The following is a 14,177-nucleotide window of genomic DNA, read 5'->3' as shown; positions in this document are numbered from 1 at the left end:
TCTGTCAAAAGTTCTGGAAAAAACAGTTGCAGCACAACTCCAGGATCACCTCATACAACATCACTTGTTTGAAAAATTCCAGTCTGGTTTCCGCTATGGCCACAGTACAGAAACAGCCTTGGTCAGGGTCACAAATGACCTCCTGATGGCAGCAGACACCGGCTCCCCATCTCTCCTCATCCTCCTGGACTTAACAGCTGCTTTTGATACGGTTGACCACAATATTCTCCTTCACCGCCTGCAATACACCATTGGACTATCAGGAAATGTAAAGAACTGGTTCACCTCGTACCTCACTGACAGAACTGAGCACGTTGCCCTGGGCAAAGCAAAATCACACACCAACAACGTCACCTGCGGTGTCCCCCAGGGCTCGGTGTTGGGCCCCACACTGTTCTCACTGTACATGCTACCCCTGGGTAGTGTCATTAGCAGGCATGGCTTGTCTTACCACTGCTATGCTGATGATACACAGCTCTACATCAGGACAACCCCCACTTCTTCTGCCCCTCTGCCAACATCCACACTGACCACCTGCCTGGAGGAGATAGAGGCGTGGATGAAGCTCAACTTCCTACAACTTAACAGCCATAAAACGGAAGCCATCCTTGTTGGCACGCCACATCAGCTCCGCTCCCCCACCATCACCAATATCACCTTCTCTGGCAAAAACATCCCCCTTTCCACATCCGTCACCAACCTCGGTGTTAAAATGGACCCACAACTTAATTTTGACACCCACATCAAACACCTCTGTAAGACAGCTTTATACCACCTCAGGAACATCGCCAAACTCCGCCAATCACTCACCCTGGCTGATGCAGAGAAGCTCGTCCATGCCTTTGTCTCCTCCAGGTTGGACTACTGCAATGCACTCCTCATTGGGATCCCTGGCAAGAGCATCCAGAGGCTCCAATACATTCAAAACAGTGCTGCCAGGGTCCTGATGAGGGTGCGCAAGCATGACCACATCACCCCCATCCTGAAATCACTGCACTGGCTCCCTGTCTCACTCAGAATTGAGTACAAGGTCTCCCTCCTCACCCACCAGTGCCTTCACGGACTTGCCCCCCTCTACCTTCAGGAACTCCTCACCCCCCCGACAAACTCACGTACACTCCGTTCAGGATCCACTCACACCCTCCAAACCCGACATACGAAGCTGTGCACCATGGGTGATCGGGCCTTTTCTGCTGCTGCCCCTAGGCTATGGAACGCCCTCCCTGACCACCGGAGGGCTCCACAGACTACAGCTCTTTTTAAACGGAACCTCAAAACCCATCTCTTTAAAAGAGCATTTAGCTAAACTTTCTTTGAGGTTCCCCCTTTTTAATAGTTTTTTGGTATTTTTTTCTCTGAAGCACTTTGAGATTCTTGAATATAAAGTGCATTATAAATAAAATTTATTATTATTATTATGTGTCTGAATGTTTTTCATTCATTTTGCTTTAATTTTTCACCATTGCATAAATCAAACAGCCTTCCAGTTTGCCATTTGTGTTTCTGTCGAGCCACGAGGGGGAGTAGTAGCAGCAGGCTATTCATCATTAGCAACATAGCCTCTTTAGCAAACCAGCTTGAAAACAAAACTTTACATTGAATTGCACGCAAAGCAAGACCGTGCAATGCATATATTGGTGACCGGATTAAAGCAGCAATGAAATATAGTGTGTAAGAGGATATAAAAACGACATTAAAACCACCAACGTGGTACAAATACAAAGAAAATACATCTCAACCCCTATTAACTATGTGCGCAGCCATCTTCTTTGCGAGTTGTACAGCTCTGCTCGCTTTACTTTGAAAGCGACGAGATGCTACGACCAAAAGGGGGCGTGCCTCAGTGAAATGCGGCAAGAAAGCTGGGAGATTTGCGACTTTACCACTATGTGCATCCAAATGGATAGCAGCAGCTGCGCCGAACCGCACCTTCAATACTCCACCAAGCCGCACCGAACCGACCCGACCCACACCCTCAAGTGGAAATGCGCCATAAGGGTACTGTCGGAGGTGGAAACACGAGCCGGCGCCGAACCGCACCTGCAATACTCCACCAAGCCGCCCCGAACCTATACCCGCACCCTCCGGTGGAAAATGCGCAAACTCTGTGTACTTTGCAGTTTCATAAATAATACATGCTGAATTTTCAGTTTTATAACTGATCATCTAATTTTGTTTACAAGTTACGGATGGATTCTGGAGGTTATACTTATTGTTTACTGTTTACATCTAGATTACACAGTTGAGGCTGTTGCAGCTAACTCAGGGGAGAGACTGTATTACACTAGGTGGTACAACCTGAGACAATAAATAGAATTGCCTTCTGCATTTTTGTTTTTTCTTTTCCCTTCATTGTACCGAACTCGTACCGAACCGAGGTATGAACCGAACCGTGACTTCAGTGTACCGTTACACCCCTACATGTGACTGCATGAAATTTCATTTTTGGTATTATTGCGCCACAAATCTCAAATTATGCTAGTCTGTGTTGCTTGGCAACTATTTTGTTGTCTTGAACTATATTACTTGGCGGAAGATTGAAGATTGTGTTTCCTTAAGCCCAGTTCAGACCAAAGATTTGCCTTGCAACTCCTTGCGACTCCTTGCGACGAGACGGGCTGCAACGTTCTAAAACTGGGCAGTTCACACTGGCTGCAACGGGCGGCGACGGTAGGTGGTTTCCCTAGCAACTGTGAACGCTCTGGCAGGCACAGCTGAGCATCATTTGCGTAGGTTCGATTTGCGATTAGTTAGGTTTGCGATTATTTTTATTTTTATTTTGCTTGAGAGTAGGCTAGAGTTAGTGTGTTTTGTCATTCTCCACTACATTTGCATTGGAGTAAATAGGTGGAGCTTACAGTTAGTTTAGATTACCCGTTGTTGGATACATTGCATTTTCCGTTAGTTGAATTTCAGTTTGATCTGTCTTTGTTTACCATCGGCTCAACTACTACTTGGAGATGGATAACTTCATTATAAACAGGCCTAATTATGTTAGTGAGAGTGAAATGGTGGCAGTTTTAAAATAATAAAAATAATAAGGTTGGATTCCAGTCCGTTGTACCGTAGACCCACAGAGAAATTCTCCGCCGTACATCATAAATTCCTCCAGAAAACAAGAAAGGCAGCCAGATAAACTTGTGACCCTACTATCCATGTAGAGTTAAGACCATGAATTGGTCGCGTTTCCAAAATAAGACGCATTTACATCAAGTTAAAGGCGTCAATGTGACTTGCGTCACATTGAATTCCGAAGTCGCTGCTTTGCTTACAGAGACAATCCAGTAAGGGGACAAGAACACCACATCAGGCGACTGAAATTATAGAATGAGCGCAAAACAGTTTTTTGGGCTATTTTCAAGCAGTGGAGGGAAACACAACATTAGGTTTTGAATAACTGGATGTAAAGGCGTCTTAATTTTTGGAAACGCGACCAATTTATGGTCTTAACTCCAGCAAGGCCGTGACGTACAAGTTGTTCTGTGCTGTGATTGGCTGAAGAGAAATAGCTAAATCGCCGCGAACTGGACCTTGCGATTTGACATGTTCAATCTCTGACGACTCCTTGCAACTCCTTGCGACTCCTTGCCACCGCCCCTGCGACGTTCTAAAACCGTCTCGTTGCAAGGCGAATCTTTGATCTGAACTGGGCTTTTAATGATCATATTTTATGTTGCTTTGTGTTTATGAGATCGTATTAGGTATAGTAGTAACAGTTTTCTAAAAGTAGCTAGGGGTGCTTTAGGCTTGTCAGGCCTATTAACCCCCACTAGCTGTTCTAAAATCTCTGTAAATGAAGGCCTCTCATGACAAATTGCTTAATTCACTAACACCAGTTATTTTATAAGCCTATCAAGGAGAAAATAAGCCAACATGATTTTAACAACGTCTCCAGACACACTGCCTTATACCTTACCTCAAATGCAATTGACTTCCATATTTGCTTTGGTCATTAGTCAGCATGAGTAAGTTATAGTTTTACTCTTCTGACTCTTGAGATGGCCTTGTAGGAATCAAGGCCAGCTCAGTGACCACTTTTGAATCTCTTAAGTAATTATTTTTTTTTCTCTTAGGGCAGCACCTTGGTGCACTTGTATTTGCAGTTCATTTTTGATCTCCTATGCTTATTTATTTTTTAATAATTGTCTCTTATTATTTTGGTACCACTATCAGTGCTGTCTATCGTCATTATGTTGTTCTTTTAACTTCATTTTTACTTTTACACACACACACAGACATATTGTAACCTTAAGATGTGGCTAAAAGGGTACATTGGATCTGCCATGACACTTGGATGCATCGGTATGCACTGGCCATTTCCTTAGTGAGAACAAGATTACATCATGCACCCTATCCGTTCCCTCAGGACCGGTTTAGGAGGTCAGGGTTAAGCAGCCCTGTCTGGATTCGGATGAAACCTAAAACCTGCTCTGATCGATAAAGGCAGATGACGCAGACAAGAGACGGTATAGTGATGTAGGGCTTCCTGCTCAGGGCGCTGTCTCTGTGGCCTTAATAGGCCCTTGTAAATCATGAGTTTCAGCACGAGTGAAATGAACTGTCTCTCTATCCACTCCGCCCTCTGCCCCTCATCTGACAGGACATCATTGTTATTATTAACTATGTGTGTGCGTGGGTGTGTTTTGCGTCTGCATGACATGATTGACTTTCATTGCAATAAACATTAGTCCAGAAAGTAATATTTCAATTATGTGTCCAACCGTAATATGATGCAGCGTGCTGTAAATGGACTGAGTCACAATTTAGCACTTGAGTGTCTCGAGTGTTTACGCTTGAAGTGTATACTGTAGGTAATGGAGCAGAGGTGGTGTTGGTTGTCAGTCGAGCACTTGTCTCGTGTGTTTGTGAATAATCTGCATGGCCATGGCGGCAGCTGCAGCACCATGGTTATAGAGTCTAGATTGAGTGATCAGCATCGCACATTTTTCTAGCAGGGTTCAATGGTCAGGTTGCCGTCTCTCTGGGGGAGAGCTACACAAAGAGGCCATTTTGTTTTTGTAGGAATCAAACATTTTTAAAGTCACGCTTTTCCTCTTCAAGGGGATGGTATGATTTAGAGGCGGTACTAGAGCGCTACTAGTTTCAGTAGAGAGCTACTGAAAGTCAGCGAGGAATTAGGCTTTTTTTGATCATCACATTATTATTGTACTTAGTTGATTCTCTTCCTGGAAGTTATATAGACATGGCTATTATTATGGTATGTCAGAAGCTCTGATTTTGGCTGCCAAATGTTTAACATTTTCTCTTATAATCCATTAACACATTTTTTAAATAATGAATTTAGTTCCGACAATGTATCGAGAATATCTAGAAAGAATAAACTTTTATGTTTCATTAATTCTTTGGGAACTGGCGAATATAGCAGTAATGATGAAGGTGTGAGTGCATATCCAAAATATAACCATACCTTCATGTAGCAACCACAGGGGTTGACATTGAAGAAGCTTATTGTGGTTATTTTCCAAAGGCCAGTTCACATTATGTCTTATGTAAAGATGACAGCCCCAAAACACCCCAAGAATAACTACCTAATTTATCTGTCTGAAAAAAGAGTATTGGGAGGCACTGATAGGAAAAAACACTGTGGATTAGACTATGTTGTTTATGAAGAGTGCTTATTTCTTTTCAAAGGAAATTGAAATATCTTATGATTGCTAATGTGGGGAAACATCTATGGCTGTGAAAGTAGTTGGCCAGAACAGTAAACGCAGGCCTTTTTGAAGATCTAAGATTACGTGTCTTTCTATTTCTCAGATGGCTGCAGACTTTGTCCTTGAAGCATTCAGTGAGATTTGCTTCCAAGTTCTGGTGAAGCAGCCATTTTCTATAGACTCTTTTCGTGGTATTTCAGATGTGAATTATGCAGATGCAGGCTAAACCGTTTAAGTTATACAGCATAAATCATTGAAGTCAATGCTGAATAGTGGTTGGTTTCTAGCTGGAGCGAGCCGTCCAGCTGGTCAATGAGGTCCCCAAATGGCCCACTGTCTCTTCAGGCAATTAAAACATTTCTAACGACCAGCATGCCACTTGAAGCTTTAATTGTTCTCTAAATATTGAGTGCATACACTTTACATTGGTGCAAATTGTGATTGTGAATTGATAAGCTATTCTCCCGATGTCTTTCTGCTTTGATAAAGGTCGGATTTTGGTTCAATTTTGTTATTATGGTGTTCATTAAACCAGTCTATTCAGTCATTCTTGCTCACTAATTTGACCTTTAATGTGTAGTTCCAGTCGTACAATAGTCCCTGTTCACTACAACTGACCCAAAACCAGTGAAAAACCACTGATACTAAAACCGTCTGTTTCGGGCCCCGTGTTTATATCAGCTGTATCTACCAATTGTCACGATGTATTTAGTTAAGTAGGAAATCAATTGGTCCTCTAATGGCTATTGGGAGGGGGGGGGGGGGGGGGGGGGACTACAGCATTGCAGAGACATGTGTGAAGGAACACAAACAAAACCACCTGGTGGTGTTGGTTCTGCTGCATCTCGGGGGAGTTTGAGGACATGTGGTGTTATTCTAAAATAAATTGATGAATGAGACTGCTACATGAAACAGTCAGGTTCCATAGCAAGCCGGGCCACCGTCATAACCCTCAGATATTCTCTGGGGCCTGTGACTTACAGTTCAAGGAAACAAATTGGTTGATTTTTTTCCCCGATATTTATCATGTAAACAAGCATTCTATGTGACTATTCTATTTGACGAGCCAGAGTAACACAGCTATGTTTCAGTTTGAATTATCATGCACCATGGTGCTGTTCCACATCCCCCGTCTCTCTGCACTAACTCAAACACACTCTGCTGATCATCTGCGGATACGAGAGGGGTTAACTCGGTGCAAGTGATGTATTGAAGAGCAGCCAGAGAGATTTCTTTCAGAGAACAATCAACTCCCCTACACTTTCTACCTCAGGGTCTTTTTACAGTTTTATTAAGGACGAAATTATCGTTTTAAATAAATTAACAAAAGTAATGAGTAAAATGTTGATCCAATGTTGATGCTCAATTACGTTTAATCCTTTTTTCTTATTAGTTTGAAATTAAACCTTTTCGCGAGTGCTGTAATAATATTTTATTTTTTCCAGTCGTCTCCAAATATCTCCAGGCATCAGTATCTCAAGAAGTGTTTATATCATTACAGTTTGTACTATTTCCATGATTTGCTCCATGTCGCCTTTGGGACTCTGGATTAGGCTTACATGTTTTACATTTTAATAACACAAGAGGGAAATTAGGCCTTCAAACTTGCAAACGCATCAAATATTTAGTCACACCAACAGAGGAAATACGTCAATATTCATGTCGGAGTATTGTTTTATGTTTCATTGTGCTGGTAATTCCAGGGTTTCCACAAGCAGGTTGCATGGTGATGAGGGGCAGGTTGTATAAATGTCGCTGTACAGGGAGCTAATTATTGTATGTGGATAAATCATGGTAATTTAAACGTACGCAGTCATTAACTGTGATCGGGCTGTATAATAATTACACAGTCGGAAAACGTGGCATGCAATGTGAAAATACACTCTCCAGCTGGAGTAGGCCATATAAACACCAAGGCTTGTATCTGTCTTTCAGAAAAAAAAAAAGAAGATATTTAATAATAAACCATTCTTGCAAATTAGCATTCACATACGTTTCTGCTTATTTTCCTCTCTTTATCTCAGCATCAGCCATGACTGTGGAAGTAGCAATATACTATGAGTGTTTCTACACCAAAAAAACGAAGCTAATTATCTGTCTACTGAACCATATTGCTTGAATTGTTCCGTGTCCGTGAGTGAGGGTGGTGAGATGTGATTGGTCCATGTCGCCGTCAGGCTTGCTGCCAGGCCTGACCTCAGTTTAGATGTCCGTTGCTGAGTGTCAACCCACTGGAGCCCTCTAGAGTGACTCCTGCACTGTGTGCCAGAGTTCAGGATGATTGTGGCCTTTTTTCCGCTTTTCATTGCTGCACTTAATGCTAACAGAAAGGTTTGTCGACCCGAACAATGGGACAAAGTGACCTCCATTTGTAAATGTGTAGTAAGTGGTATTAATGCAGTTCCGGTTTTGTTTAACTGAATGGTTTTAGGGTTGTGACTGCAACTTTGGTAAAAGGCCTATGCTAGAGTTTTAACAAAGACCAAAAAATTTGAACATATTACACCAATTCTTAAATCGTGACATTGGCTTCCTGTAGGCCAGAGAATTGATTTTAAAATCATGTTGCTAACCTATAAATCCCTACATGGTTTAGGCCCAAAATATTTAACTGATATGCTTCCACTACATAAGCCTTCTAGAACACTAAGATCTTCTGAGACCAATCTGTTAATTATCCCCAGAGTAAACACGAAACATGGGAAAGCAGGATTTAGTTACTATGCAACAAATAGCTGGAATAAACTCCCTGAGGATTTAAGACTTGCCCCAACTCTGAGCACCTTTAAAACAAGATTGAAGACTTTTATGTTTGCTTTAGCTTTCTGCTAAATCTTAAATACTTTACCTTTATTTTACTAAAATGCCTTTTTAACTTTCCCTTTATTTTCTATTTTTACCAGAAAAATACATGATCTGATACCAGAGAGAAATGTCGTATAAGGGTTAGAGTCCTGAGTTTGTTTGTATAAGGGTTAGAGTCCTGAGTTTGTATTTGTATAAGGGTTAGAGTCCTGAGTTTGTATTTGTGTAAGGGTTAGAGTCCTGAGTTTGTAAGGGTTAGAGTCCTGAGTTTGTATAAGGGTTAGAGTCCTGAGTTTGTATTTGTATAAGGGTTAGAGTCCTGAGTTTGTATTTGTGTAAGGGTTAGAGTCCTGAGTTTGTAAGGGTTAGAGTCCTGAATTTGTATAAGGGTTAGAGTCCTGAGTTTTGTTGAATAAGGCCTTTGGTCTGGGCTAGAGTCCTACAAGCTGGGTTAGAGTCCTAGAATATTGTATAAGGGTTAGAGTCCTGAGTTTGTATTTGTATAAGGGTTAGAGTCCTGAGTTTGTTTGTATAAGGGTTAGAGTCCTGAGTTTGTTTGTATAAGGGTTAGAGTCCTGAGTTTGTTTGTATAAGGGTTAGAGTCCTGAGTTTGTGTATAAGGGTTAGAGTCCTGAGTTTTGTTGAATAAGGCCTTTGGTCTGGGCTAGAGTCCTAGAAGCTGGGTTAGAGTCCTAGAATATTGTCCTTTAGGTCGGGTTGTAGTCCCGACTTGGGTTCCAGAGAGACTGTTGATCTGATCTTAAATACATTGCACTTTCAATTTTACTTACTAAAAAGCCTTTTTAACTTTCAATTAAATTTTCTCTTAAATACATTGCACTTTCTATTTTACTCATTTCTTGCATATGTTTTCTTTTACTTATCGTTTATTTTATTTTATTGTATGACAATGTTTATATGTGAAGCACTTTGAGTCTGCCTTGTGTATGAAAAGTGCTATATAAATAAAGTTGCCTTGCCTTGCCTTGCCTATAGCTTAACTTTTCACCGCTAAGGTTTCCTCACACTAGTCGTGTCCTGTGTTGGTTTGCACCATTGTTCTGGTATAGATGGGCTAACCCTAACCCTATCATGAGGTGAAAAGGACAGGGGAATCGGTATGAGGATTGCCCACTTCCAAAAACAAATAACAATAAACTCCCCTCTGCTACTCTCTCAATAACTAGCTTTCATATAACCCCCTCCCTCTGTCCTGACCATACTGAGGAGATAATACCTCATGAACTACTGAGGAACAACCATACAAGAAAGAAATTGCCTTGTTTTGATGGATCCTTTAATATGCAAATTGACAGTACGTGTGTGTGTGTGTGTGTGTGTGTGTGTGTGTGTGTGTGTGTGTGTGTATAAAAACATTATATTAATTGACAGTGTCACTGCCTGATTTCCTCTAACAGTATAGGGAGTCGTGAGTTTCTCTAGTAATTCAAGGGATGGTATTCATCTGGCAAATTAAGATAATCTGCCCATAAATATTAATATTCTACAACGTTGCATTCATTCTTAACAACTTGTGTGAAAATGCATGCCAATATTATCATAAATAAGGTAAATGGCCAATTAGAGTATACCAAACAAATGAGTACTATTTGGTGAACATGCTATATGTAGTCTATAGCCCAATTTTAGTACTTCTCAATCCATGACTACAAACATTATGTTGTGAGATTCTCAGTTCATTTTCTCTAGGCAGCACTGGCATTTAATGACCCATGAAGCTATCAATAGAAAGGGCTGAAAACGCCATGTTTAACATATTTTCAATCCACAATCGACTAAGCAATTTTCTCCAGCGTTTCGGGATTGCTGAATCTACAAAAAGCAAATACAGTTGTTATGAATGTGTTTTATCACATAACTTACCAACCCTCAGTTTTTCACTGGAAATCGGCAATAAGAAGTAAAAGTAACAAATAAATCATGTTTGTACAGGGCAATTCTTTGAAGATCAGGTTGAGTTCAGGACTTTGCACACACATGCTAGCTTAACAACTTGTATGTGACAACATTTAGATTTACTGAGCAGCCCAAACTGAAGATAGATGTGGTATTCTTAGGGCTTCTGTAAAACCCTGTTGATATTGACTCCCTGGTATTTAGGAGGGAACAGTGGCGTTCTCTCTTTACCCTTCTGTTTTGTGATTTGAGCATCCTACTGTGATACACTGCTGAGATGAAAGAGATAGAGCACTTCCTCTTACAACTACTCACCTTCTGTCTACCGGTCTCTACCTCTCTTTCGTTATCCTACTTGGACTCCACTGACTGTATTTTAAAGTCATAAATACAGTTAAGTCATATCTGTATGTCTGTAAAGATATCCATCTAAATTGGATATCGACTCCTGTACCCATGCCAATAAAGTTGTTGGACTTATTAGTATTGCAGTACAGACATCTTATATATATATATATATATATATATATATATATATATATATATATATATACACATATATATAGGAGAAGGCTATAAAGGTGATTTAAATATTGCAATAGACTGATGAGAAATGTTGATTATCTGAGTCTACCAGCTGTTGTATTATTCCAATGGGAACCAGTGATTCAGCAATGGTGAAGCGATACGGATAAATTAAAAATACCTTATACAATCAGTAATCCTGAATCAGTTCTTGATGTTTCATATCCATAGGCCTATGTGAGGCCTTTGTGTCCTGAGGTATGGGTGATAAGGCGGTTTCTCTACTCTTTGTTATTTGTAAATCACCATTTTCTTCATCACAGTATTGAACACACACACACACACACACACACACACACACACACACACACACACACACACACACACACACACACACACAGTAACGGAGGTCCTCTCCATTACCAATGCCATATTGCACACAAAAATATCTCTATCATTAGGCAGTGTTTATCAATTGTTTACTTACTGTCTTGTTTCCCTCTCCCAAGGTGTTCGGGCAAAGCATTCCCCTGGGGCAGGGGCTGTTTAGAATATCGTTAGCCTCACAGCATAATTGCATAAGTCATATCTTAAAGTTCATCTTCTATTAAGCGTCAAAAATGCCTTAGTTAAATATGACTTTGGCAGATATTGATTATGGAATGTAAAAATCACTCTGAATGGCTTAGGATATAGCCATACAGAAAAATGTCACTTAGACAACTATGCTATGAGACAAATTATAATGCATTCTGTCTTATTTATCGATCCTCTTTGCCATGAGAATAAGTTTGGTTCTTTATTTTGTTAATTTGTCTCATTTATGTGAATGTATTTATTTTGTTGAGTTGATTTGCATGTCTAAAGGTAAAGTCCGGGTCATTTCCTTTGTATTCCATATATAATGCTGGCCCGTCTACCATGATGGGGTTGTGTTGTTGTTAGCAGCCTAGAGGCTAACATGCTGTTATCCGGGGTGATTGATTTACTGACATGTCTTTAGGAATAAATCTGCTGGATTCTTCTACCCCAACAACTCATCCTCATTAAACCCTCCAGCGACATTGTTCGGCTAACTCTCTCTCACACACACTCACACTCTCACACACACCTTGCCTCTGTTCCCCAGAGATCTGAATCAATGTTGATCCTTTTCAACCCATATCCTTTGTAAAATCATTTCACACTATGTCATCATGTTAAAGCGTGAAGTCTGATTCTTAGATGGGAGATTTAGTAAAGGTTATTAATGCCATCAGTGTGTGAGACACAAGACTTGCCCTTGTTGAATAGATGGGTTCAAGTTGCATCAGATGTGATACGACAGATAAGAATAACTATTGTTAAGCCAGGGTGGCTGTGCCGTAGCTATAACGAGAATAAAGTTATCGGGAAGAGGCCAGTCGCTCCTCACAGGGCAGTGCGAGGGTGGTTCAGAGTAATGGACAGAAAAACAGAAATCCATGAAATACTTTCAATTAAGTAATTATGGCTTATCGAGGGGTGCATTAAAGTGCAAACCCATTCTTGTAACCATCTCTCCTGGCTTTACTTAAATATCCATTACCAAGAACACCTGGCAAAATGAACGAGGTGTATCTACAAATAAATGTTTATTGGTCAGTATGTTGACAACATACTTTGTTGACAACATTACTCGACATAAACAGTACTCTATATTTCTTTCTCGACATGTTCACTTGAATGATATTTAGACAAATGATATTGGTAAGGGATTCTTTGTGAAATCAGGACACACATTTATGATGGTTGAGGCCCAACAGAAAATGATGCTCCATGAAACCCATTGCAATCTCAAGTAATCTCAGTGTAACGATTTCCTTATTTTCCTTAAGCAGATTTATTGGGTGTTATTTTTTGTTTTATTATTGTTTTTATTGCTTACTCTATATTAGCTCGGATAAAATACCTCCCAATACGCCCCGGGTGATGGTGTCGAACAGACACTCTCAATCACAGACGAAGTTCCTATTACACTTTGAACACATCATCTATCTACAGCCTCAGCACAAAGCTTGGCTCTTAACATTATTTTCCTCTACTGTGAACAACTTTTTTCAATGATCTTTCACTTGTTGCCTGCTTCAAATGGGAAGAAACGGTTCATTCTGTGACCTCAGAAAGTGTCTTTGTTTCTAGATTTCTAGCATGCAATACAAATGTCATGGCTTTGACATTGGTATTAAACAAGCTTTTTATAGAGTTAAGATTAACTAAATTAACCGTAATATAAAATAAAGAATCAGATATTTGTATACTTGAAAATATAACCTTTACAGTCAGTGCAACAATACCCCTTTCATTTAATTTGAAATCATCATGATGATGAAACATTAAACTCTACATTGATTTGCCCTACTTTGTCATTCAACCTCAACAAATCATAGGATCCTATAAATAATTAGTTGAATTAATTAAGCTGATTGATTCCTTAATAAATGAGTAATGGAAAGTGAATAAGATGTACAGGCGCATACTACTACACACAGTCTTGAATGAATCCAAGGCAGGATGCTAGGAGAACAACTGTAGCATACTACTCTAGTCAAACACTACCAATAGGAAGAAAGCCCATATCCACGGTTATGGGCTTGGGTGGAAGAAGAAACTTGTAGGTTGCCATGGTTGCAGGGGGGACATTGTGTTTGAAAGCACATGAGCAGGATGTAGTCAAGTAGCTGCCTTTTAGTTTGTTGGACAAAGAACAGGAGGAAGCACTGTCAATGACAGCTGGCAGCCCCAATCATATCTGTTCAATGTTAGAAATGTATTTAGTGACTGACATTGAGCTACTTCCCTGCTACTCCCTAGTTCTTTTGATATGCACTTTTCCCTTGTTTATAAAAACAGAAAAAGGAAATCAACCCTTGCATTATTTGCAGTAAAACCAACTTAAATGGTAATGATAAAATAAATTGTAGTCTATTATGTTTCTGCTGGTTTTTATTAAATACTGTTCAGACATACTATTTTGCAGACTAGTTTTGATTATTGAGTGACATACAAAATCATCCAGTAATAAAAATAGAAAAAAAAAGACTAAGTACCATGGCCTTCTTGTATTTACCATAGCCAAACTTCAATGAGTACCAGAATCCTCTTCTACGATTATATTCCTCTTATATTTCAATTAAGGTTACAAAGCTTTGAATGGTTATGAAAAACGTATGCATATGCCAAATAACCAGAATCATTAAGAGCAGCAGTGCTGAAGTAGCACACCATGAAACGGATTAA

The 14,177-nt window shown here is 40.1% G+C and overlaps 1 protein-coding gene across 1 annotated transcript in view; it reads left to right on the top strand.

Annotated features, from left to right (window-relative positions):
• The window catches only part of lsamp (limbic system associated membrane protein), a 406,372-nt gene that overhangs the window by 53,348 nt on the left and 338,847 nt on the right, over positions 1–14,177 (top strand). The window lies entirely within an intron of this gene.

The sequence above is a fragment of the Gadus morhua genome, chromosome 16 (genome assembly GCF_902167405.1).
Source record: "Gadus morhua chromosome 16, gadMor3.0, whole genome shotgun sequence".
Lineage (NCBI taxonomy): Eukaryota > Metazoa > Chordata > Actinopteri > Gadiformes > Gadidae > Gadus > Gadus morhua.
The sequence above is the reverse complement of the archived record's forward strand: the minus strand, read 5'-3'. Positions and strand labels throughout refer to the sequence as shown.